Here is a 24185-nt window from a genome sequence, read left to right as displayed (position 1 = left end):
TGACAATTGTCCATACAAAATATCTATCAAACAAATATAATTAAAATTTTCTTTTGAAAAATGAAACCATTCCAACAGTATTTTCTTATGACGTTGTCACGTTCAACTATCGTCAGTAAACCGACTTTACAGACAAACGATTTTTTTATTACTGCTGTTGGGGCGATGTGTTAATCGGATTAATGTTACTATCGCAAGACAGGTTTTCGCTAAGCAGTCATGCATTACAGTTTGAGAGGAGGTGCAAAAGCTATATAGCCTTTTTAGTAGTAGTAGTGGCTTGGGTGTCCACTTCAGACCAGATGTGAAGTGCCATTGAATGCCAGTGAATATTCATTTGTCAACAATGGCAAAAATAGTTATACAATACCACTGAAACTAGACCTCGTGTCTCAAGGTACGTGGCGGCGGCGGTTACATTGCGGTTTCTAAGGTGCTCGTTTGTCAATTAACTAGAAAAAAGTAAAGTATTTATAAAGACCTTTCATGAATATGGTTTTAATACTCGATTATAATGAAAAGACCTTTAACGGTTTAAACTAAATTACTAAAATTTATTAATTTTATTTTTTCAATATGAAAAAGTATTATCGACGATACGTAAAAACCTAAAAAAAAATACATTGCTAATACTTCTATTAGTAGAAGAATTCTATTAGTACAAGTATTAGCTACTGTAGTATTAGTACTACAGTTACTTTTTTAATTACTATTACCAAGTACCGAATTTTCTGTATATTTAGAAAAACGCAAGCTATTCTGTGCTTAAACAAAAAGCTCTAATAATAATGACTTAAGTTATTTCCGCGCAAATTGCTGTAATTAAGAATCCGAAAATAGCTTTGTTATATTCAGAATATACATTTTTAATTGTCTCCCGTTTACAATCACGCCCACTGTTTCAGATTGATTAAGGAAGTATTTAGATCCTATACAATTGTGAGGAGCATCAAAATTTTCTCTTTCAAATTTCGTAATTATTTTATTGTGGCGTTAATGAAACTCGTCTATTTCGATTAACTGTTTTCATTATTATTTGAAACGTAATGTTCCGGAAACCGACACAGGTAGATCGTTGAGGTACTTCGGAAGAAAAATATCCGATGACAATTCTCAATGATATCTCTATATATAAAAATGAATTGCTGTTCGTTAGTCTCGCTAAAACTCGAGAACGGCTGAACCGATTTGGCTAATTTTGGTCTTGAATTATTTGTGGAAGTCCAGAGAAGGTTTAAAAAGTAGATACATATGAAAATACTCGGAATTAAATAAAAATAACCATTTTGTTTTTCCTTTGATGAGTCCCTCGTCGGACCGATTCCTTTTGTTTGTTTTAAGTTTATTTTATAAAAAAGTTTAGGTATTTTATATATCGATTGAGGCACTACGAAGTCTGCCGGGTCAGCTAGTCATCAATAAATATTGGGAAAGAGCATGATTGGGTTTCTTAACGATGCTTCTCAGTAATGAAACTGCATTCCGAGTCGGTAGTGAAGTCATGACGTTTTGAAAGTGCCTGCAGAAGCCTACGTAATTGTCATATACATTATTAAACGGCATTTATCGCCTTTGAAGTCCATTCTTGCTTAGTTCAGCGATTAGCTCAAAGTTCCTCCAGATCTTCGTTGTATTTACGGGATATATGTAATTGGTCGAGAATTTCATGACGTATGTAGTTAGATAATTTACGGCCCTTTCGGTATTTGCCATCTATCGGAACCCATCGTCACCATAAAATGTTCTTTTTTTTTTCGGGCCGACTGACGAACCTCCTACGAGGTTCCCGCGCCTAGGGGGTGCGCGAGTATTTGGAACTTGACGGTCTGCAGATGTTGGGAGTAGACCGCGGGCCCAAGGACGTTTTAGGGTCTAACCGCACTAAACGACTCCCCTGCACTCTTACACCCGACGTCCGATCTCCGTCCGGTGTCAGACCCCGATCTGAGTAAGAAGGTTCTCACCGTCAACACTACAACCAAACTCGTGGCGCCACCCCTAGGACCCCCGACCGACACCGCGACGGGTCGTTGAGGCGATTGTCGACAACCAAGGACACCGGTCTCCGATTAGATGAATACCTGAGCCAACTTTAGAGATAAGACGTCAGGACTTATTTACCCTACGGACCGGAATGCGTGTTCGCTTCGAGCAAGGATCGACCATATTTTTAATCATTTACAAAAAAAAAGCTAGTCATACCAGTAGTTATGACTTCATACAAGACCGAATCTAATAAATATGCGCCGGGCCTCGCAGCTTTATGCCTCCATTTGCGTTAATAACACGTTATCTACGTCACCACAATGCGGTCATAATTCTTTTAGAGATCGGCATAAATGAGTTCTTTAGTTGCGGCAGAAGGAGGATAAAATGTCGGTAGTTGCTCGAAAACCTCTTGGTAATGAAATGTTCACGTTAATTTCTTTTGGACCTTAAATGGAAAGGTCTCAGTTGCATTGGAATTATAGCTATTCTACCCTACATACGGTGGTTTTGCAGCAAAAATAGGAAGGGCTCGTGTCGGTTCGGTAAAAGCTAATTTATGATGAGTATACAAAACCGGAATTAGGAGGGTTCTTATATTAGAAAACTTCGAGAAGTAATACGTGTAGTTCGAGAAAACATAATGATAATAATATACTCAGAATATCGGTTCAGGAGAAAAACTTCCTCGGTGGGTCTCTTTTTTTTGACACGAGCTCTAAGTTTCTAATTTACAGTACAACATCCGCCTCACCCTTCAAGCTGAAACTAATTCCGAAAACGAAATAAAATAGGCGGGGTCGTGGTACCTACCCGTGCGGGCTCACAGTCCTGTGATTATAATTAGTAAGGCAGACGCCATACCGCCACTAATTAAGCAATTAATATTTTTTTGCGGGTTTGATTTTTATTCATTATGGAAGTTATTTGTTAACCTTTTGCAAGTACATCATTAGAAAAAATGGTACTTGTTTGTGGGATTTGGATACTGGACCAGTCGCATTCCTACCCACGGATACACGGCGTCTTATGTCTTATCCATTAGACCACGACGACTTCATATTTCATACACACGAGATATATAAGATTGAAGGGGAGACAGTTATTAAGGGCATATCTTGCACTCCACTGTTGGTTTATTATTAATTCCAAAACCATAGGTTTGCGACAATGCAAAATTACCTTTCACACTGATGGCACTAAGACTATCTGGCTATTAAGACAACTCTTGCAGCAAAAAAATTCCCATGTCGAATAAAATAAGCACGTAGTCGAATCAGATTACCTAGGGCAGTCAAGTGAAACAAGCATTTTCCTGCTGAAGCATCGGATATTTCTAGACTAATGGATACTGGCACAATACGCAGGCGAGGCAATAACCAGACTAAGGATTAGGTCACTCGGACAAGCTGCTGTTGCGGGCACTATTCAATAAAACGTTTTCGTTTATTTATTGCTTCTATTTGTTTCGAAATGGTTTGTAGTAACGTATAATGATAATCCGAGTGTTGACCGGTGCTTTTTTATGTCATAAAACAGAATTGTGACACTGGAGAGTAGTGGAGAGATCTTAAACAAAATGTATCGAGCTCATCATAAAATCTGTCGACTATGTATCCCGTAGTATGTAATTTGCAGTTTCCAGACCATCCTAAAATCCAAGGTAAGATAGAGTAAATATCGGTCATCGGACAAGATTTTGTCGCCCATTTCAGAAGAGAAGAATAGAGAGAGAGAAATAGAACCAGCAACAGTATCTTTTACAAATTATTACAGTAAACGAATCGTTCATAGTCGTTATGTTATGTGATACTTCACAAAGTAACCTTCGCATGTTGAGAAGCAGTTAGCCGAGTTCTGACCGCAGTACGGACGGACAATCCAATTGCCCTATTTCCATTATTTACAACTGACTCGATGCAAGATTAACTTATCATGCTCTTTGTAAAATGTCTCCCTTTTATAACGGGTTTGCTTTGCTCGAATTTCACAAAGAGATGTAGGACAAAATGCAAAACGGGCAGAATATTAAAATAGTGTGGAGAACCTAAATTTTGGTGTATCTATGTTATGTTATATTGTAATTAGATGTGAGGTTTTTTGGTACCTCTTAAGACAGCGGATAAAGTAAAAAGGGCATAGATTATTTAAAAGGTACCGAATAGTTTAGTATTTTAAATATATATTTACCGTGAGTAGAATTATCGGAGTAAATCTATAACATACTAAAGGTCCCGCAGTAGTCGAAATTCGACTATAATTAATTGGAATTGTAAGTTTGTACACTATTATGATTGTATTTTATACTTCTATAATCACAAATTTCGCCAAAACTACACTATAAAAAATATTAACAAAGGCAAACAATATTTAATCTATTCTCAATTTGACAGCAGACGCCAAAAACAAAAGTTTGACAATAAATAGTATGCATGCGTGTGTGCGTCAAATACATGGTATGTAGTGTGTGTAAGTTTTTCTTTATTAATTTAATGTATCTTTTATGTATTATTTTAAAAAAATATTAGCATTGTGCACTTCTTCTCTATATTCTCTATAAGTGTGGAAAATTTCATACTCCTCCGTCCGCGCAATTATCGTAAAAAGGGATACAAAGTTTTTCCTTCACGTATTAATATATAGATATGAAAATATATAAAATTGAAATGTCTGTTATTTATGTCCAATAACAGCTTTTTATTAAAAGCATTAGAATGTGTATGGGGCAGCTATAACAAAAAAAGATGTCTTTTGGTACCGGCTAATCTCAGGCATCTCTGGAGCGTCTATAACGAGACTTCCACTGATAGATAGCTGATGCTATAAGGAGTGAGTTAGGCTACGTTTGTTTTAGAAATTAGGATTCGGCGCATAAAAAACACAACCCACGAATTGTAAACAAAATCCGATTCAGATAAGGACGTATTATTAACATCGACAAAGCCACAGCAAAGCGTGGCCAGGCTTAGGTAGTTGTGACTGTATAATATGAATTCAGCCCCACCTTGACGTACGACGTGGTGTAATGAGACATGAATTCAAATAGGAACGCATAAATTCTTCGTGGTAGAAATAGGTAGGGTCTGGCCAACATTGGCACCCTTGGTAGATTCAATACTCGTCCTAACACCAGAAATATATGTAAGTTCAAACCTAAGTTTAAACGCGTGTAGCCATATCCAAAGTCTTCGATTTATTTTTCAAGGCACAATCCCAGATTAATCCAAGTTTTCATAAAAGAAAAACTATTGCAATTTACGGTCTACGTGAGCGAAGTCTATGAAAGTAGTCGGTGGTTCACAGAAATAAAAATAAATAAGCCCCGGCATATTCCGAAGGAAATAAAAACAGTTCCACTCACAGTTAAAGCTTTGTGCAATTTGTACGAATGCCTTGGATAAAAAGAGCGTGTTTCTGTGCACATAAGGCTCTAAGTAGCCTATGAAAGGGCTCAACGTGCCATGTAAATTGTTGCGTTTGAAGCCTAACAAATCAAAACACAGGCAAAAGTAATTTACGGGTCCGACTCGCTTTTCAAGCGACGGGAAAACACGCTTTTTTTTTAAAACTTTTTACGGGGTTTTTGTTTCAGACGTTCATTGTGCGAAATGAGTACTGCTCTGTAAAAATGGAACGATCTTTGAAATCTGTATTTTTTTATGACGTGTAATGCCTCGTGATTGGATTGCCCCGAGCGATTCCCCACTCTGTTTAATGAATCAACTGAACAGATTATGTTTGCACTCGCAATGGATGACAAAGCACGGTATGTTATTCCTCAATTTATACGGACTGTGTGTATCTTAAAAAAATCACATTACATTTCGTATCGTTTATATTCGTAAATTGAAAGATTGTGATTGATGATCGAGAGACTAATGCGGCCCCTACCAAAACCTTTTCGTGGGTTGTAATAAAGATATCTCCAATGATATTTCAATATAAATGGGTTTTCTTCCAACGTATTTGCTACCTAAAACCAAACGCGTTCAATCCGCCGACACACCTACTTTCCAGTGTTGGGAACGAAGTTTGATATATTAAGAGTAATTACTCTTTACGTAATTACTAACTGTGTGACGTGACGTACCCGTAAGAGCTTATACGTCCTAATTCTAATGCCAATCATTTCGTAAATTTATTAATGTGTCATAATCAGGTTTTATTACAGGGTGTATGTAGTTCATTAATGATGGAGTTGATCGAAAGCACATGTTAGCTAAATATATTTTTACATACAATCTTTCTGACCCTATTACTGTGTTTCAGTACTTTCTTAAGCTTTCGTCAGTCATATAATAAGTACTTTTACGGCTTAATCTCGCTTTTTTTGTTGCCATTAGACTATTTGTGAGAGGAGATATTTATAGTAGCTTGTGGAGAGTACTTAACGGTAGGCGGTGGCTTGGCTCTGCCCTGGCATTGCTGAGGTCCATGGGCGACGGTAACCACTCACCATCAGGTGGGCCGTATGCTCCGGCTGCCTACAAGGGCAAAAAAAAGCCGACGTTCCGAATACTTTACCCTTTTCGTGGTCAACTAAACTTTTAACTAAACAGAATCTTCGAGAAGGGAATAGAATAAGCATTTCTAAAAATTTTCTTCTTTATTTTCAGTTTCAATCACATTCAGTGCGAATCTCATGAAACTACTGATAAATGTTGATACAAATATTTCGTATGCGCATAAATCGCCCGTTAGAATATGTTTTGGAACAAATCCAATTATTATTCGCACGAATAGCCCTTGTACAGTCCGTATAGAGCATGAATGTTGAGCCAATAGCAACATAGGAAATAAAATTAAGCTTCACATTAAAGGCTTCGTCAAACAGAACGCGTACTTAGCGCCGCTTTTCATGTCACACCAATTGACTAGCTGAGTCCAACGCTCCTTGACGCAACGCATTCGCCAAATCATAGTGCCTTTCGATAGCAGTGTGAAAATTTAAAAGTATTAAGAAATCGAGTGATTCAGATGTGGCATTGTATAAGCATGGGTATTTTCTAACTATTTCTATACATTTTTCAGGCATTATCCAGTATTTTAATACACATTCACTCGGACGCTAAAATAAAATTTGTAAAAAATTACAACACCTGACGACAAAGCGTCCTAACGCCGCGACAGAGCGTTGCGTACTTATAGCGCTGGGGCTCTGTTTGACGGTATGTTACCATAGTAGTACAACACATCTCGGCGTCAAAGCGCGCCGTCAGTTTAGCGATCCGACGCGCGCTAATTACGCGTTCTGTTTGACGAAGCCTTAAGATTTACATTATGTAACTTCATAAATAAAGGATTTTTATTGCTCAGATGACTTTCAAACTACTGACAATGCGCCTAAACGTGGATCGATTTAAATTACACCAATACCAATACAGCTAACACTTCGTATCTGAAGGTATACCGGACCGCTTATAGGTTTTTTTTAGCAAAAATAAAAAGAAGTGAAGTGAAGAAGTTCTCGAAAATAGAACCCACTATTATCGATAAAATTAGTATTTCAAGCAATCCATGCTATATTCATAAATTTCACATATCTAATACGCTGCGGATGTTCCCGATAGATCGCATTGACATCGGCCTGGATCTCATTACGACCCACAGTCGGCTGTACAATTGACGTGAAAACTTCGAAAGATTAAAACCATATCCATTGCTGCATCTCCGAGTATTTACATCAGGGACAATTAGGACTTTATTATTATCATTTGTTAATAGATTAAGAAAAAATAACGCATCATAAAATAATATTTTTATTGCTATAGACCAATGAATATGTGGCCGGTTTTCTTGTTAGGTGTTTACCGGATTAACATTACAATGCATGCCGCCACTCCACTTGAGATATGAGGTGGTTGTCTCAATTGTATTTTATAAGGACTCTCCGACCCTCCACACAAGAACGCATGACTGCTTCCTGGCGGAAAAGACGGGTTGTTCATACCGATGCGAGCTGTCCGTAACCAAGCCTCGCCTATGCAAAAACTCAACACAATCGGACTTTTAGTCACGCGATCGTAATGAGCACGAACAAACAATAACACAAACATACATTTTTGTACATATATTACAAGATAGCTAGGCATTTACTTACTTACACTCGCCTGAAATTTTTTTCAAACAACATAAAATAAATTATTTTTGAAAACGAAAAAGAAACCGTTAATTTTTAAATTTCAAAATAAATAACTTCAACATAAAAAGGACTATTCGTTTCGATGGCCGCAGACGTCTCTTTCTGATCCTTTCGATCCAATTAATTATATTTTTCAATTACATTGTTTAAATCTCGTCGGGACTGATAAAGCGTAAACTGCTAGTGTGACAAGGATGTTTTATTTTAAATTGCCTTTGTAGACGAGCATACGGCCCACCTGATGGTAAGTGTTTACCGTCGCTCGTGGACTTCAGCAATGCCAGGGGCAGAGCCAAGCCGCTGTAACTGAACTTATGGGGACGTTGTTATGATGAAATATTGTTACAAGCTAATAAAATATGGAAGCCACGCGTCGGACGACTCATATCGAAGGGTTTACCAATCTCCTACATATATTGCTTACAGTCACGTCTGAATATTTCCCTTACATTATGCTGTCGAAGGTCAACATTTTCGTGCAAGAACATCGGAAATATTAACTATTTGTTTTTAGTCGTCGTGGCCTAATGGATAAGACGTCCGGTGCATTCGTATCGAGCGATGCGCTGGTGTTCGAATCCCGCAGGCGGGTACCAATTTTTCTAATGAAACACGTACTTAACAAATATTCACGATTGACTTCCACGGTGAAGGAATAACATCGTGTAATAAAAATCAAACCCGCAAAATTGTAATTTGCGTAATTACTGCTGGTAGGACCTCTTGTGAGTCCACATGGGTAGGTACCACGGCCATGCCTATTTCTGCCGTGAAGCAGTAATGCGTTTCGGTTTGAAGGGTGGGACAGCCGTTGTAAAACTATACATGAGACCTTAAAACTTATATCTCAAGATGGGTGGCGGCATTTACGTTGTAGATGTCTATGGGCTCCAGTAACCACTTAACACCAGGTGGACTGTGAGCTCGTCCACCCATCAAAGCAATAAAAAAAATAGTGCAATAGTAGCAATTTTAGTAAGACCATAGCCGCAAAACAAAACAACCATGTCTACACTAATCTAGACGCAGAAGTTTTGAGGGAAATACGATAAATGCCTCTCGTGACGGTGCCAACGTATTCCGTTTTACTGTAATCAAATGCGATATCTTTGTGATTAATCATTGTGTGCTTGGAATGTAGCCTTAAGCCCGGGTCTCGAGTTGGTATTGCGCAATGATACATGATGACGATGATAGCACAAATGTACCGATTTACTCGAAACATTTGGGATTGACGGAACAAGCTTTCGATTAAAATTTATTCAAGCGTGGATTTCGAATGTAATATCCATTGAAGCGATAAATACTGTTTGCGCGTTATGGAAATGCAGCTTGGTTCACTGTTTCTACACGAATTTAACCCTTTTAGTGCTGAGCACTGTGAAAATAGCACATATTTTTCAGAAATTGCTAAAGGATTTTTGAAAAAAGTACCTTATTAATTAAATGGGCACAGAATCTTTATTATTTTTCTCAAAATTAGAGGGATTTTCGTAATTATATCTGTTATGTGTAAGGGATATATTAAACTACTCAACTGATACTGTAACTGTAACTGTGAACATTCGTAAGCAGTCTCAAGTTTCCATTAAGTCTGCGTTACATTCAAAAACTTACAGACATTTTGTAGCTTTGGTTCAGCTTTTTCGGAACGATGATTTATCAATCATATAAAATATATCCATCAAATAAACTATAACTTAGTTATGTGACAACACTCGACATTAAATCCAGTGCGTTCAGATAACAAAAGTGAAACGCTTCAACTATTCCATACATACAACAGAACTGTATTAAATTATTTATGTTTTAAACGTACGTACAAAATTAGCATCTTTGCTTGAATTATTTGCATAATACAGATGCAGTCTCGTAAGGAGAATACATAGTTTTACTTCTATTTAATAAAATTACAAAAACAAGTAAAAATAACGTTAAAATTTCAAATTAACCCATTTTATATGGTTAAGTTGCGTGTTTGTTAAAAAACAGCACTAAGAACACTAAAATATCTAGAAGCGATGTTTCTAATTATATCGACAGTGCTACTGTCTATTATATTTGAAGATTTAATCGTAAATTTTGGGTTAGACATTCACAAAATCTCACAATAGATCATTGTTATATTTGTTGTAATACGAAAACTCGTTAAAGTAACAAACAAAACAAAAGAGATTAAATGAGGGAAAGCCGATCAAAGCGACCAATTAGTGTGGGCCAAAAACTTTTAATTCATTCAACGAACAGTCCGAACTTGAACCGTCACTGATGGTTAAACTTAAGGGTAAGTACCGGTTTATTTGCGTTCACAGGACCCGGACACTTCCCGGTATTAAGACCGGAACAACTTCGTGGGCTAATGGAGATCACGCACTTCGCATGGGTCGATCTATCGATAACTTGTCTTATATATAAATGGTGAATATAAGACGCACACCGGCCCCCTGATCACGTAAAAATTTGCGACAGCCACAATTTTGCAGATGTTGTGCAGACGCGTCGCGACCGATCGCAAAACGTCAAATTATTTCGTATCACGTACCGCGATTGTTCGCTTACCGCTTACTGCAGTTATCTGTCATACAACTAGCGCCAGTCGCAATCGGGTAGCAATAATTGGCACTAAAAAGCCACATTACTTTTTTTTTTTGCTGAACAAACCGGCAAATGAATTTATAAAAGCGCGTTACATATAAACATTTCAAAATGTTTAAGTGGAATTCACGTTTGAAACGCCAAGTGAGAGCTGCTAATTCTGTTCTTTTCGATGAAGCGTTACTAAAAATAAGTGATATAATAATAATTTTTGCTTTATTTTGAATAATAGCTATAAAAATGTAATTGTGTCGTGTCAAACACTGATAACATTTTTTTTTTGTAATCGTTTGATAATTTGTAAACAGATAGTTGTTTACGTTACGAACCTATTTTAAAAAAGAATGGATCAAAATTATAGCCTAATTTATTAATTTCATTATCAATTAAGTAAGTACATAAGCTCACAACCCATCTAGTGTTAAGTGGTATAGACCTCACAACGTGAATGCCGCCCCCACCTTTAGAAACGAGGTCTGAGTTTCAACTGTATACCAAAACGGCTGCCCCATTCTTCAAATTGCAACGCATTACTGCTTCGCGGTAGAAATGGGCGGAATGGTGGTCTTGCGGGTTAATCAAACGTCCTACCACCAACGATTTCTTAAAGAATATTTGCTAATTTGATTTTAAATAAAAGATGAATGAATCCTTAATCATGGAAGTCTTCCATGTATTTATGTCAAATACGTGTTTCATTGGATTTATTGATATCTGCCTGCGGGATTCTAACACTGGTTCAGTCGCATCTTTATTAGAAAGTCGGCCGTCTCTACTACACCGCTTAGGCCACGACGATTTCAAATTAAATAGTAAATTCTAGAATAAATGATTTAGTTTTATGGTTTTATCAATAATAACGTGTACAACAGATCCATCTCACGCCGACATGAGGCCGACAACGCTAGAACAACCAGTCGATGATATTCTAGGCGAGATGCTGCTATTCTTTATCAAGTAATAGATAGTGGATTTGTTTGACTTGGCAAGAGTAGGCTTTGATTTGAATACCAGAAATATAGTGCACTCTTTCACAGCTTGAAGGGAAATAAAAGCTGTGCAGACTATTCAAAATAATGTTCACCCAGGTCATGGGCAATATGACGTGAATAGGAAACTGCATGTCAGACATTAACTTAATGTTCTATATTATTTTTAAACAAATGAATCTAATATTTTAAGACAATAAATAAATATTTATTTTTATAATTAGCCCAGTTTTTCGTCGACGAAGCCATCTTAAGAGTAGCTTCATTGCAAATATCAGGCCGATATTTAGTAAGTTATTTGTATTCAATAACCAGGTACTCTTTGCACTCACTCACTGCAGTAAGAATGTTAATCAATCATTATATTATCTAGACTATAGCGGACAACAAACAAGAGTAGACACATCGTGAGCTGTAGTTGTAGAAAGAGGAGAAAATGGAAACTAAGGCGAACCACTGGCTCATGCAGCTTTCATTTAACACGTTAACAGTCCGGTGTTACGTATGTGGTACACGGTGAGCGGTTCCGCCGAGTTCGTGTACCGTATGAGGTACACGAGCCGATGTGTTTCTCTACGGGGCCTAGATCCACGGACTTGGCAAATTAGTTAGTGTTTTCTTTGTGGACTTATGGCCAAGGATCTAATAAATGGAAAAAGTCGAAAACATGTCATATTTTTTAAAAATTCTTAGTATAGCAACACGACATAAAAAAAACTTAGAAAAAAAGATACAAATTTTAATTGGTGAACTAAAAGTTTAGAAAAACAAACAACGCAATATGCTTTTTTTTGTAAATTTTACATTGCGTTGATATCCTTTTGACTTTGGCCTGTGCATATGGAGCAAGTCGACCTTCATCAAGAATGTTTTGGCAGCATCCCACGCATCGTCTTCGGATGAATCGAGATTCTTTCTTGCCCAAAAACTCCAAAAAATGTGTCTTTCTCAGCGGCGTAACTTGAACTTGAACGTTTCATGTGCTGCTAGAATGCTTTTCTCTCCTTCTCTCTTTCGGTAAACCTTTTCTCTTTTTATTGACTGTGCCACAGAGGTCTGTATTGCGAGAAAGCATAAATTCTGTCAAAGGGTCGCTCGTGTAGTAGTTGTCAGTTATCATGCAGCGACCTTCATGAAGTAAACCTTCTGCCAATGTTACTACTATACTTCCGGAGGTATCTAAACCAAAAACTTGCACATTTTGACCATTGTAAATTTGGTATTCCAAAGTGTTCTGCAGACCATAGTTTATAGATCTTCATGTTATATTTATGTGTTTGAGGGTATGTTTTGGCGGAAAAGTAGTCTGCCGCGGAAGTGTACCATCGATATCGTAATAAACTAACCATACATACGTCTACTGGAACACTCATGAGCCTGTGGTACACGTTAAAGGTACCCGGTAATTTAATTCATAAGTCCGTGTACCACCCGCTGTACACGGGTATATCCGGGGTCAACGACCATATTTTGTTACTTTTAATGCATCAGCCGATAGGTGGACATCTAATAATGGGCAAAAAATATATAATCACACTTGGACATATGGCGTGTTTCGGAACGCTTGTATAGGGACTGTTAACGTGTTAAGCAGAGGCTGCTCGTACGCAGGCAGAGGCCGCGCATCTTCCAGCTGAGATATATAAAAAAATTCAAGGAATTGACCAACATCGGCAAAAACCTTGTTTAAAATAATAAGTTCAATTTTGTTTTAATTTTAGCTGAGTCCGTAATAGTTTATATTACCATAAAAATGAAATAGCGCTTGTTACAACAGTCAAGCAAATCCAAATATATGTTTTACTTTAGGCTGGTACTACAGTAAAATTTACGACACTAATGAGTATATTTTACGCTAATAAAACTACTCTCAACTTAGCATTTCAAAATAACTATTTATTTTTTTATTGCTAAGATGGGTGGACGAGCTTACAGCCCACCTGATGTTAAGTGGTTACTGGAACCCATAGCCATCTACAACGTAAATGCGCCACCCACCTTGAGATATAAGTTCTAAGGTCTCAGTATAGTTACAACGGCTGCTCTACCCTTCAAAACGAAACGCATTACTGCTTCACGGTAGAAATAGGCGGAGTGGTGGTCCCTACTCGTGCGGACTCACAAGTGGTCCTACCACCAGTAGAATACCAGTATTTAGCTTCATTGTATATTTTGTATTCACAGTATTTGGCATGTTCTGCTTCTAGTCTATAGGGTTATAGAGCTATCACCTTGCTATCATCCTACTTACCTCGGCCCCAAGTTCAGTTATGTTTCTTTGAAGTTATCGGCAGTCGATATTATATTTCAATTGTGGCTTCAATTTCATGCGGCAAGAAGTTGGACATGTATTACAAACAAACTACGATTTCCTAATTTAAGAATTATTATTCAAATAAAACAAAATTACACAAAAAAAATTATTATCACTTATCTAACGGCCGTCTGGTGTAGTGGTAAGTGACATGGTCGCTACACAAGGGGGTCGCGGGTTCGAATCCCGCCAAGGGAAGATATTTGTATGATAAATATAAATGTATTTTCCAGGGTTATGGATGTATATTAAATATATGTATGTGTATAATAAAAATCCTACATTTATTTCCGTTATCTGGTACCTGTAACACAAGTTCTTTACGAACTTATCACAGGACCAGTTAACGTGGCGTGATTGTTAGTAAATATTTATATTTATATTATTATTATTATCACAATGAACTAAAATCAGTGGTGGTTGATCCACATTTTGTCTAAATGATGAATTATGTTTTTCATTTTGTAAGTAATATTCATGTAAGTATCCAACAAAATCTAGAAGAATTATGAATTACTAGTCGATTTGTTATTCATTCTATTCTATTATTTAAAACAGCAGTATATACAATAATATATATAACAACACAACATACAAACGGGGTTAATATAAAGATAAAATGATACAGAACAAATTGAGCATGACAGATTAAAACATTGTCTTAATAAAACAACCTCACAATTTTGCTTTCAAATAGTTATGAATCCATCCTTTACTATAAACACAAAAATGTTAAGGAAATATGTATATTTCCACTAAGCACAATTAAAAAATTATAGGCAGAAATAATTAGGCTATTCTTGCCCTCTCAGTTCACATAATTAAGAACAGCAGTTTTAAAAATATCTACATAAAATTACTAGAATACAGAGGTTGGACTAAATTTAATGTCTGTTCTCCACAATCCAATTGAACCACCCTTGAATGTTGACATGGTGCTAAGTGCTGTGTTTCCTCTTCTCTCCCAAAAAATACAATGTTATGAATTTGATAAGAAACATCAATTTCAGCATCTTCGTCAGAGAGTTGGGGCACTGGACACCCATGTGTGTTTGCCATGTTATGCAATACAAGCTAACAATTATGGTATTGGCCATCATATGATGATCATAATGCAGTACTCTATGTACCAACAAGCATCTCCAACTGGCTTTCAATACTCACAATGGTCAACAGTGTTCCTGGTATGACAATAAACATTACTATAGTACTATATATTAACGGCCTTCCCAGTTTTAAATATACTTTTAGATTGAGTATTAATTTGTAGTCAGGTTACTGAGACAGAGCTCATGATGTTTTACTTGCCTAAAAACCAAACTTTTTCACTATTATGGTGCAGGTCCTGCATAGGCATATTCAGTTGTGTTAAGTCAGACAAATGTATCATGAAATGTTGCATCAATACTTAAAATGTTAAGATCACTATCACAGATCTGAAAAATGTAATTCTTTAGATAAGTACTATCAAATGTTTGTTATTGTGAATGATAGGCTTCAGCAAAATACTTACTATTTGCACATTCTTGAAATGATAATGCTTGCGGTTCTAAAACCTTTCTTCATATACAGAAGATCTGATAAGTGCAAATGAGTGCCATCTATACACCCCGAAACCCCAGAAAAGCCAAATTTATTGTAAAACCTATAATGAAAAGAAATTTATTTACTATTATATTATGTTTTCAATCACAAAATTATTATTGTTCAAATATCTATGTACTATAAAAATAAGACAAAATTTGAATTAAAAAAAAATTATGTAGGATAGATTAATGGTGGCCTGAAGGCCTTTCCAGTTTCACCAGGACTTGACATTTCTTAGAACTCTGTTTAAAATATAGCTATATATAGCAAAATATAGCTATAGTTATAAAGCTTCAAGAATATAACTGATCTATATGATTGACTCGTGGAAATTGTAAAATCAGTAGAACTCTTTTGCTCTATACTATAAGATAATTATTTAACTTACCCATTTATAATAACTTGTGACCCATTGTACTGTTTGCAGAAACTTTAAATGTTTCAATAAAACTGGAAGATTGTTTAATGCCATAGCCACTTCCCTAATGGCATTGGATTTACTTGAAGTTTAACTCAAAATGCAAAAAGCTCATTCCCACAGGTTTCTGGTATGAATAGATTAAGGCGTCAGGCTTGATCACGAAGATAGCGTCGCAAACGCACTGATTCGTATGTATCCGACCTAATTTCCTTAGACTCCAAAGCCCCATTTATTATTTGAGCTCTGTCCATAGTACATACCTAGAAGAAATATTAATTTGTAAAAAATAAACTTTATAACCTCAACATTAGTAATGTACTTAAATTGCCCAGCGTGGTATTTAATGTTAATACTATGGAAAACACAAACACAAATAAAGATCTAAACCAATTACACTTACCTAAATCAAGTTAATTAATTTAATTTCACAAATTTTACACTTGCAGATAGTTAGCAACAATTCAGCACCAGATACAAAAGGTGTCGCAAATTTGACAAACGAAATTGCTAAATATCTGCTGTTGTGTGGCAGACAAAAGCATCCGTAATACCGACTTTAAGCCAGTTGTTGTTAGTTGTATGGAAAAGAATGCACTAAAGTTTCACAAATCGCTCTGCAGAGGCAGCACTAGGGATGGTTCGCGATCTGCTTTTTTGTTGTAAGTCCGTAATACGAAATGGACAGTTGACAGCAATATTTGCACAATATTTGTCTTCTGCTAATTGTCTGCGAAATACGTGATACAGCTGCCGATCTCGAAAAGGAATTCATTCGTGGACATTAATAAACAGGTGTTTACTGGTGGTAGGATCTCTTGTGAATCCACGCGAGTAGGTACCACCGCCCGGCCTATTTCTGCCGTGAAGCAGTAATGCGTTTCGGTTTGAAGGGTGGGGCAGCCGTTGTAACTATACTGAGGCCTTAGAATTTACGTTATAGATGTCTATGAGCTCCGGTAACCACTTAGCACCTAGGTAAGCCGTGAGCTCATCCACCAACCTAACCAATAAAAAAATTAAAAAGCCACTACTTATACCACTAAGGATTGCATTCAAAACTGGTTCATTTAAGCGATCAGATTCCAACGTGGTTGATATTTTCACAGGCAGGTGGTTGGTAATTTGTAATAGTAATATGGATACTGGCAACCGCTACGAAAATTCCATGAAATTATCTTTCCAACTTTCTTGAATTGATTATTGTTGTATCTTGTGGTACTGAATATCAATTAAACTTTTTTTGGACCGAAGTTCTCTATGGTACGATGCGGAGGGGTACCCTAACCGGGAAAAACGTCCGTAGCGTAAGATTTTTATTAGTGATACACACAGTGTACGACTTAACTTTGTAATAACGTACAAAAAATAACATATTTTTTTATGATTCATTAACCACGAACGATCTCAGAGCGTTCGTTTGCGCAATATACTAACTCTTATGCAAACCACCGTGAATTAAGTGTACCACAATAAGTTCGCACGTTACCGAGTGACCGTGGGTTGTTGCGAAACCTCCAGTTTTATTTTATTTATACCTCGAATAGAACTTAAAACTAATATTTTTATAATAAGGAACTTCGTTCCTATCCGCCCCCTGATCACGTAAAAATTTGCGACAGCCACAATTTTGCAGATGTTGTGCAGACTCGTCGCGACCGATCGCAAAACGTCAAATTATTTCGTATCACGTACCGCGATTGTTCGCTTACCGCTTACTGCAGTTTTCTATCATACAACTAGCGCCAGTCGCAATCGGGTAGCAATAATTGGCACTAAAAAGCCACATAACTTTTTTTTTTTGCTGAACAAACCAGCAAATGAGTTTATAAAAGCGCGTCACCTAAAACATTTCAAAATGTTCAAGTGGAATTCACGTTTGAAACGCCAAGTGAGAGCTGCTAATTCTGTTCTTTTCGATGAAGCGTTACTAAAAATAAGTGATCTAATAATAATTTTTGCTTTATTTTGAATAATAGCTATAAAAATGTAATTGTGTAATATCAAACACTGATAACATTTTTTGTGTAATCATTTGTTAATTTGTAATAAAAAAATAGTTGTATAAGTACGTTACGTACCTGTTTTAAAAAAGAATGGATCAAAATTATAGCCTAATTTATTAATTTCATTATCAATTAAGTAAGTACATAAGCTCACAACCCATCTAGTGTTAAGAGGTATAGACCTCACAACGTGAATGCCGCCCCCACCTTTAGAAACAAGGTCTGAGTCTCAATTGTATACAAAAACGGCTGCCCCATTCTTTAAACTGCAACGCATTACTGCTTCGCGGTAGAAATGGGCGGAATGGTGGTCTTGCGGGTTAATCAAACACCCTGCCGCCAACGATTTCTTAAAGAATATTTGCGAGTTAGATTTTAAATAAAAGATGAATGAATCCTTAACCGTGGAAGTCCTCCATGTATATATGTCCTACATGTTTCATTGGATTTATTGATATCTGCCTGCGGGATTCTAACACTGGTTCAATCGCATCGGTATTAGAAAGTCGGCCGTCTTTACTACACCGCATAGGCCACGACGATTTCAAATTAAATTCTAAAATAAATGAGTTAGTTTGATGGTTTTATCCAACCAGTCGACGATATTCTAGGAGAGATGCTGCTATTCTTTATCAAGTAATAGATAGTGGATTTGCTTGACTTGGCAAGAGTAGGCAGAAATATAGTGCACTCTTTCACAGCTTGAGGGGAAATAAAAGCTGTGCAGACTATTCAAAATAATGTTCACCCAAGGTCATGGGCAATATGACGTGAATAGGAAACTGCATGTCAGAGACATTAACTTAATGTTCTATATATTTTTAAACAAATGAATCTCATATTTTAAGACAGTTAATAAATATTTATTTTTATAATTGGCCCAGTTTTTCGTCGACGAAGCCATCTTAAGAGAAGCTTCATTGCAAATATCAGGCCGATATTTAGTAAGTTATTTTTATTCAATAATAACCAGGTACTCTTTGCACTCACTTACTGCAGTAAGAATGTTAATCAATCATTATATTATCTAGACTCTAGCGGACAACAAACAAGAGTAGACACATCGTGGGTTGTAGTTGTAGAAAGAGGAGAAAATGGAAACTAAGGCGAACCACTGGCTCATGCAGCTTTCATTTCAGCAGAGGCCGCTCGTACGCAGGCAGAGGCCGCGCATCTTCCAGCCGAGATATATGTATCTCAGTTAAAAATTTTTAAGGAATTGACCAATATCGGCAAAAACCTTGTTTAAAATAATATGATCAATTTTTTTTTTTATTTTAGCTGTTTCCGTAATAGTTTATGTTACCATAAAAACAAAATAGCGCTTTTTACTTAATAATAGTCAAGCAAATCCAAATATATACGTTTTACTTTAGGCTGGTACTACAGTAAATTTTATGAAACTCATGAGTATATTTTACGCTAATAAAACTACTCTCAACTTAGCATTTCAAAATGACTATTTCTTTTTTTATTGCTTAGATGGGTGGACGAGCTTACTGCCCACCTGGTGTTAAGTGGTTACTGGAGCTCATAGACATCTACAACATAAATGCGCCACCCACCTTGAGATATAAGTTCTAAGGTCTCAGTATAGTTACAACGGCTGCTCCACCCTTCAGGACGAAACGCATTACTGCTTCACGGTAGAAATAGGCGGGGTGTCGGTACCTACTCGTGCGGACTCACAAGTGGTCCTACCATTAGTAGAATACCAGTATTTGGCATGTTCTGTTTCTAGTCTATAGGGTTATAGAGCTATCACCTTGCTATCATCCTACTTACCTCGACCCCAAGTTTAGTTATATTTCTTTGAAGTTATTATCGGCACAGTCGATATTATATTTCAATTGTGGCTTCAATTTCATGCGGCAAGAAGTTGGACATGTATTACAAACAAACTATGATTTGTTAATTTAAAAATTATTATTCAAATAAAACGAAATTACACAAAAAAAAAATTATCAAACTTATCATAATGAACAATAATCAGTGGTGGTTGATCCACATTTTGTCTAAATTATGAATTATGTTTTTCATTTTGTAAGTAAGTATCCAACAAAATCTAGAAGAATTATAGTATATTAACTAGTCGATTTGTTATTCATTCTATTCTATTATTTAAAACAGCAGTATATACAATAATATATATAACAACACAACATACAAACGGGGTTAACATAAAGATAAAATGATACAGAACAAATTGAGCACGACAGATTAAAACATTGTCTTAATAAAACAACCTCACAATTTCGCTTTCAAATAGTTTGTATATTTCCACTAAGCACAATTAAAAAATTATAAGCAGAAATAATTAGGCTATTCTTGCCCTCTCAGTTTACATAATTAAGAACAGCAGTTTTAAAAATATCTACATAAAATTACTAGAATACAGAGGTTGGATCAATTTAATGTCTGTTCTCCACAATCCAATTGAACCACCCTTGAATGTTGACATGGTGCTAAGTGCTGTGTTTCCTCTTCTCTCCCAAAATATACAATGTTATGAATTTGATAAGAAACATCAATTTCAGCATCTTCATCAGAGAGTTGGGGCACTGGAAACCCATGTGTGTTTGCCATGTTATGCAATACAAGCTAACAATTATGGTCTTGGCCATCATATGATGATCATAATGCAGTACTCTATGTGCCAACAAGCATCTCCAACTGGCTTTCAATACTCACAATGGTCAACAGTGTTCCTGGTATGACAATAAACATTACTATAGTACTATATATTAACGGCCTTCCCAGTTTTAAATATACTTTTAGATTGAGTATTATTTTGTAGTCAGGTTACTGAGACAGAGCTCATGATGTTTTACTTGCCTAAAAACAAAACTTTTTTATCATTATGGTGCAGGTCCTGCATAAGCATATTCAGTTCAGTGTTAAGCCAGACAAATGTATCATGAAATGGTGCATCAATACTTAAAATGTTAAGATCACTATCACAGATCTGAAAAATTTAATTCTTTAGATAAGTACTATCAAATGTTTGTTATTGTGAATGATAGGCTTCAGCAATACTTACTATTTGCACATTCTTGAAATGATAATGCTTGTGGTTCTAAAACCTTTCTTCATATACAGAAGATCTGATAAGTGCAAATGAGTGCCATCTATACACCCCAAAACCTCAGAAAAGCCAAATTTATTGTAAAACCTATAATGAAAAGAAATTTATTTACTATTATATTATGTTTTCAATCACAAAATTATTATTGTTCAAATATCTATGTACTATAAAAATAAGACAAATTTTAAATTAAAAAAAAAAAATAAGTGGGAAAGATTAATGGTGGCCTGAAGGCCTTTCCAGTTTCACCAGAACTTGACATTTCTCAGAACTCTGTTTAAAATATAGCTATATATAGCTAAATATAGCTATAGTTATAAAGCTTCAAGAATATAACTGATCTATATGATTGTCTCGTGGAAATTGTAAAATCAGTGGAACTCTTGTGCTCTATACTATAAGATAATTATTTAACTTACCCATTTATAATAACTTGTACTGTTTGCGGAAACTTTAAATATTTCAATAAAACTGAAAGATTGTTTAATGCCATAGCCACTTCCCTAATGACATTGCATTTACTACAGTTTAACTCAAAATGCAAAAAGCTCATTCCCACAGGTTTCTGGTATCAAATTTTGCAATGCTGTTAACACCTGTATAAACAAGTTATTTCAAACATTTAGTTAAGAATAAATCTGAAATCTAAAAAAACAATGCTACTTTTGAAGACAAGATTTTGTGAATCTTTTATTTTCTTCATTATTTACACATATTAAAATGTTAAATTGAATATATATAAGTACCTTGCATTTTACTTTCTATTCTTGTTCGTCTTGATGATCTAGGTTATTAACGGCTTTCATTCAGAGCACAATTGTAAATATTGATGTTTCGAAATTCTGTAATGTGTTCTGAACAAACTTTCCGATAGATTAAGGGGTCAGGCTTGATCACGAAGAGAGCGTCGCAAACGCACTGATTCGTATGTATTCGACCTAATTTCCTTAGACTCCAAAGCCCCATTTATCATTGGAGCTCTGTCCATAGTAACATATCTAGAAGAAATATTAATTTGTAAAAAATAAACTTTATAACCTCAACATTATTAATGTACTTAAATTGCCCAGCGTGGTATTTAATGTTAATACTATGGAAAACACAAACACAAATAAAGATCTAAACTATTCTAAACCAATTACACTTACCTAAATCAAGTTAAAATAATTTAATTTCACAAATTTTACACTTGCAGATAGTTAGCAACAATTCAGCACCAGATACAAAAGGTGTCGCAAATTTGACAAACGAAATTGCTAAATATCTGCTGTTGTGTGGCAGACAAAAGCATCCGTAATACCGACTTTATGCCAGTTGTTGTTAGTTGTATGGAAAAGAATGCACTAAAGTTTCACAAATCGCTCTGCAGAGGCAGCACTAGTGATGGTCCGCGATCTGCTTTTTTGCTGTAGGTCCGTAATACGAAATGGACAGTTGACAGCAATATTTGCACAATATTTGTCTTCTGCTAATTGTCTGCGAAATACGTGATACCGCTGCCGGTGTCCCACGACACCACGCATCTTTTTTTAAAATCCACAACAAGACAAACGCAACCCATTCATCATCATTATAATGAGCTATAAGATCGACTTATTCTCTATAGTAAACAAAGCTAGAATGAAGGAAATAAGTTTGCCGGCTCGATCGGTCCCTCGGGACGAGGTCGCTACGGTTATGTAAACATAAAAGTGCCATTGTAATGCTTTGATCGGACGGCTGGAACGAACGGTGGCCATAAACTTCAATGATGCTTAACTCCGCGAAGACTCGTAAAATATCGATTGCTTCCCGTGTATCATGCATAAGGCGAGACGATAAGATTATAGTAAGTGATAGACGTTGCAACCTTTACTAAAAGCGAGTTAAGAGAGAGAGAGAGTATCTATATATTAATACGTGAAGCAAAAACTTTGTATCCCTTTTTACGAAAATTGCGCGGACGGAGGAGTATGGAATTTCCCACACTTATAGAGAATATAGAGAACAAGTGCACAATGCTAATACTTTTTTTTTAAATAATGCATAAAAGATACATTAAATCAATAAAGAAAACATTACACACACTACATACCATGTATTTGTAGTACACACGCATGCATACTATTTATTGTCAAACTTTTGTTGTTGGCGTCTGTTGTCAAATTGAAAATAGATTAAACATTGTTTGTCTTTGTTAATATTTTTTATAGTGTAGTCTTGGCGAAATTTGTGATAATAGAAGTATAAAATACAATCATAATAGTGTACAAACTTACAATTCCAATTAATTATAGTCGAATTTCGACTACTGCGGGACCTCTAGTTCTTTATTGTAATCCAAAAACAAATAAACAGTGCGATACATTAAATACAAAATAGTACAATTGGCGATCTTATCGCTAAGAGCGATCTCTTCCGGACAATCTTCAGGTGGACAAGGATCATTTGGAAAGAACTACGCGCGGTGTACCAATCCAGTGAAATACATATACATATACACATACATACATATATGAGTTAAATAGAATATTATATTTTTATTTTGTATATATTAGACTAGTTATCGCCCAGTGAGAGTTTTCATTGATTTAATTTAATAGAAACGTTTTTCTCTACTTCTAAAAAATGCTATCCTCGCTATATTTATATAACTAAATCCGTAAAGTGTAAATAACTGTTTTCTCATTGCCTACGAGTCTAATTAATTACTATAGTCGTGTTTCAATTTATTTATTTATTGCGTACATGTAATTTATAAATCCAGTTAACATATTACCTACGTTCGAGTAAAACATGAGTCACTTCAATACTGTGTAGAACTCCACTTCCAACAGTCAGGAAATAATGCACAGATTGCAGTAGTTCACTTAATTATGTATTGCTTTATTTGTAACTCCACTTTTACAATCTTTAGACATCTGTTCACTACCGAATACACTGATTTCTGTCCCGTTTTTTCAGACTACCGCCTTTTTTTATTACGTCACGTCCCCACTGCTGTAATTGCTCCCACCAACAGTGTTGCTATTTGGCAATCCGAAAATTGCCTTAACATTAACAAAATTAATTATTTTACAACAA

At 35.8% G+C, this 24185-nt stretch overlaps 1 protein-coding gene and 3 long non-coding RNA genes across 9 annotated transcripts in view; 1 reads left to right on the top strand and 3 right to left on the bottom strand.

The window, feature by feature from the left end:
• Window positions 1-24185, bottom strand: part of _Bre4 (glycosyltransferase) — a 153314-nt gene that overhangs the window by 94447 nt on the left and 34682 nt on the right. The gene's annotated exons all lie outside the window — the stretch shown is intronic.
• LOC149503252 (uncharacterized) lies at window positions 5756-7052 on the top strand. The gene is made up of 2 exons (XR_016325363.1): window positions 5756-6985; window positions 7018-7052. It is a non-coding gene; the product is annotated as an uncharacterized LOC149503252 (long non-coding RNA).
• Window positions 14551-23082, bottom strand: LOC149503250 (uncharacterized). 5 transcript variants are annotated; one of them, XR_016325597.1, is made up of 4 exons: window positions 16435-16809; window positions 16002-16294; window positions 15540-15671; window positions 14551-15462 (listed from the first exon to the last, which is right to left on the bottom strand). It is a non-coding gene; the product is annotated as an uncharacterized LOC149503250 (long non-coding RNA). The 5 variants fall into 5 exon arrangements; XR_016325594.1 differs by lacking the exon at window positions 16435-16809 and adding an exon at window positions 22271-23082 and having other exon boundaries at window positions 14551-15671; XR_016325596.1 differs by having other exon boundaries at window positions 16002-16809.
• LOC149503251 (uncharacterized) lies at window positions 20134-21530 on the bottom strand. Its single transcript, XR_016325600.1, has 2 exons — window positions 21078-21530; window positions 20134-21002 (listed from the first exon to the last, which is right to left on the bottom strand). It is a non-coding gene; the product is annotated as an uncharacterized LOC149503251 (long non-coding RNA).

This window comes from Bombyx mandarina, chromosome 03 (assembly GCF_030267445.1).
Source record: "Bombyx mandarina strain Sakado chromosome 03, ASM3026744v2".
NCBI classification, from domain to species: Eukaryota; Metazoa; Arthropoda; class Insecta; order Lepidoptera; family Bombycidae; genus Bombyx; species Bombyx mandarina.
The sequence above is the reverse complement of the archived record's forward strand: the minus strand, read 5'-3'. Positions and strand labels throughout refer to the sequence as shown.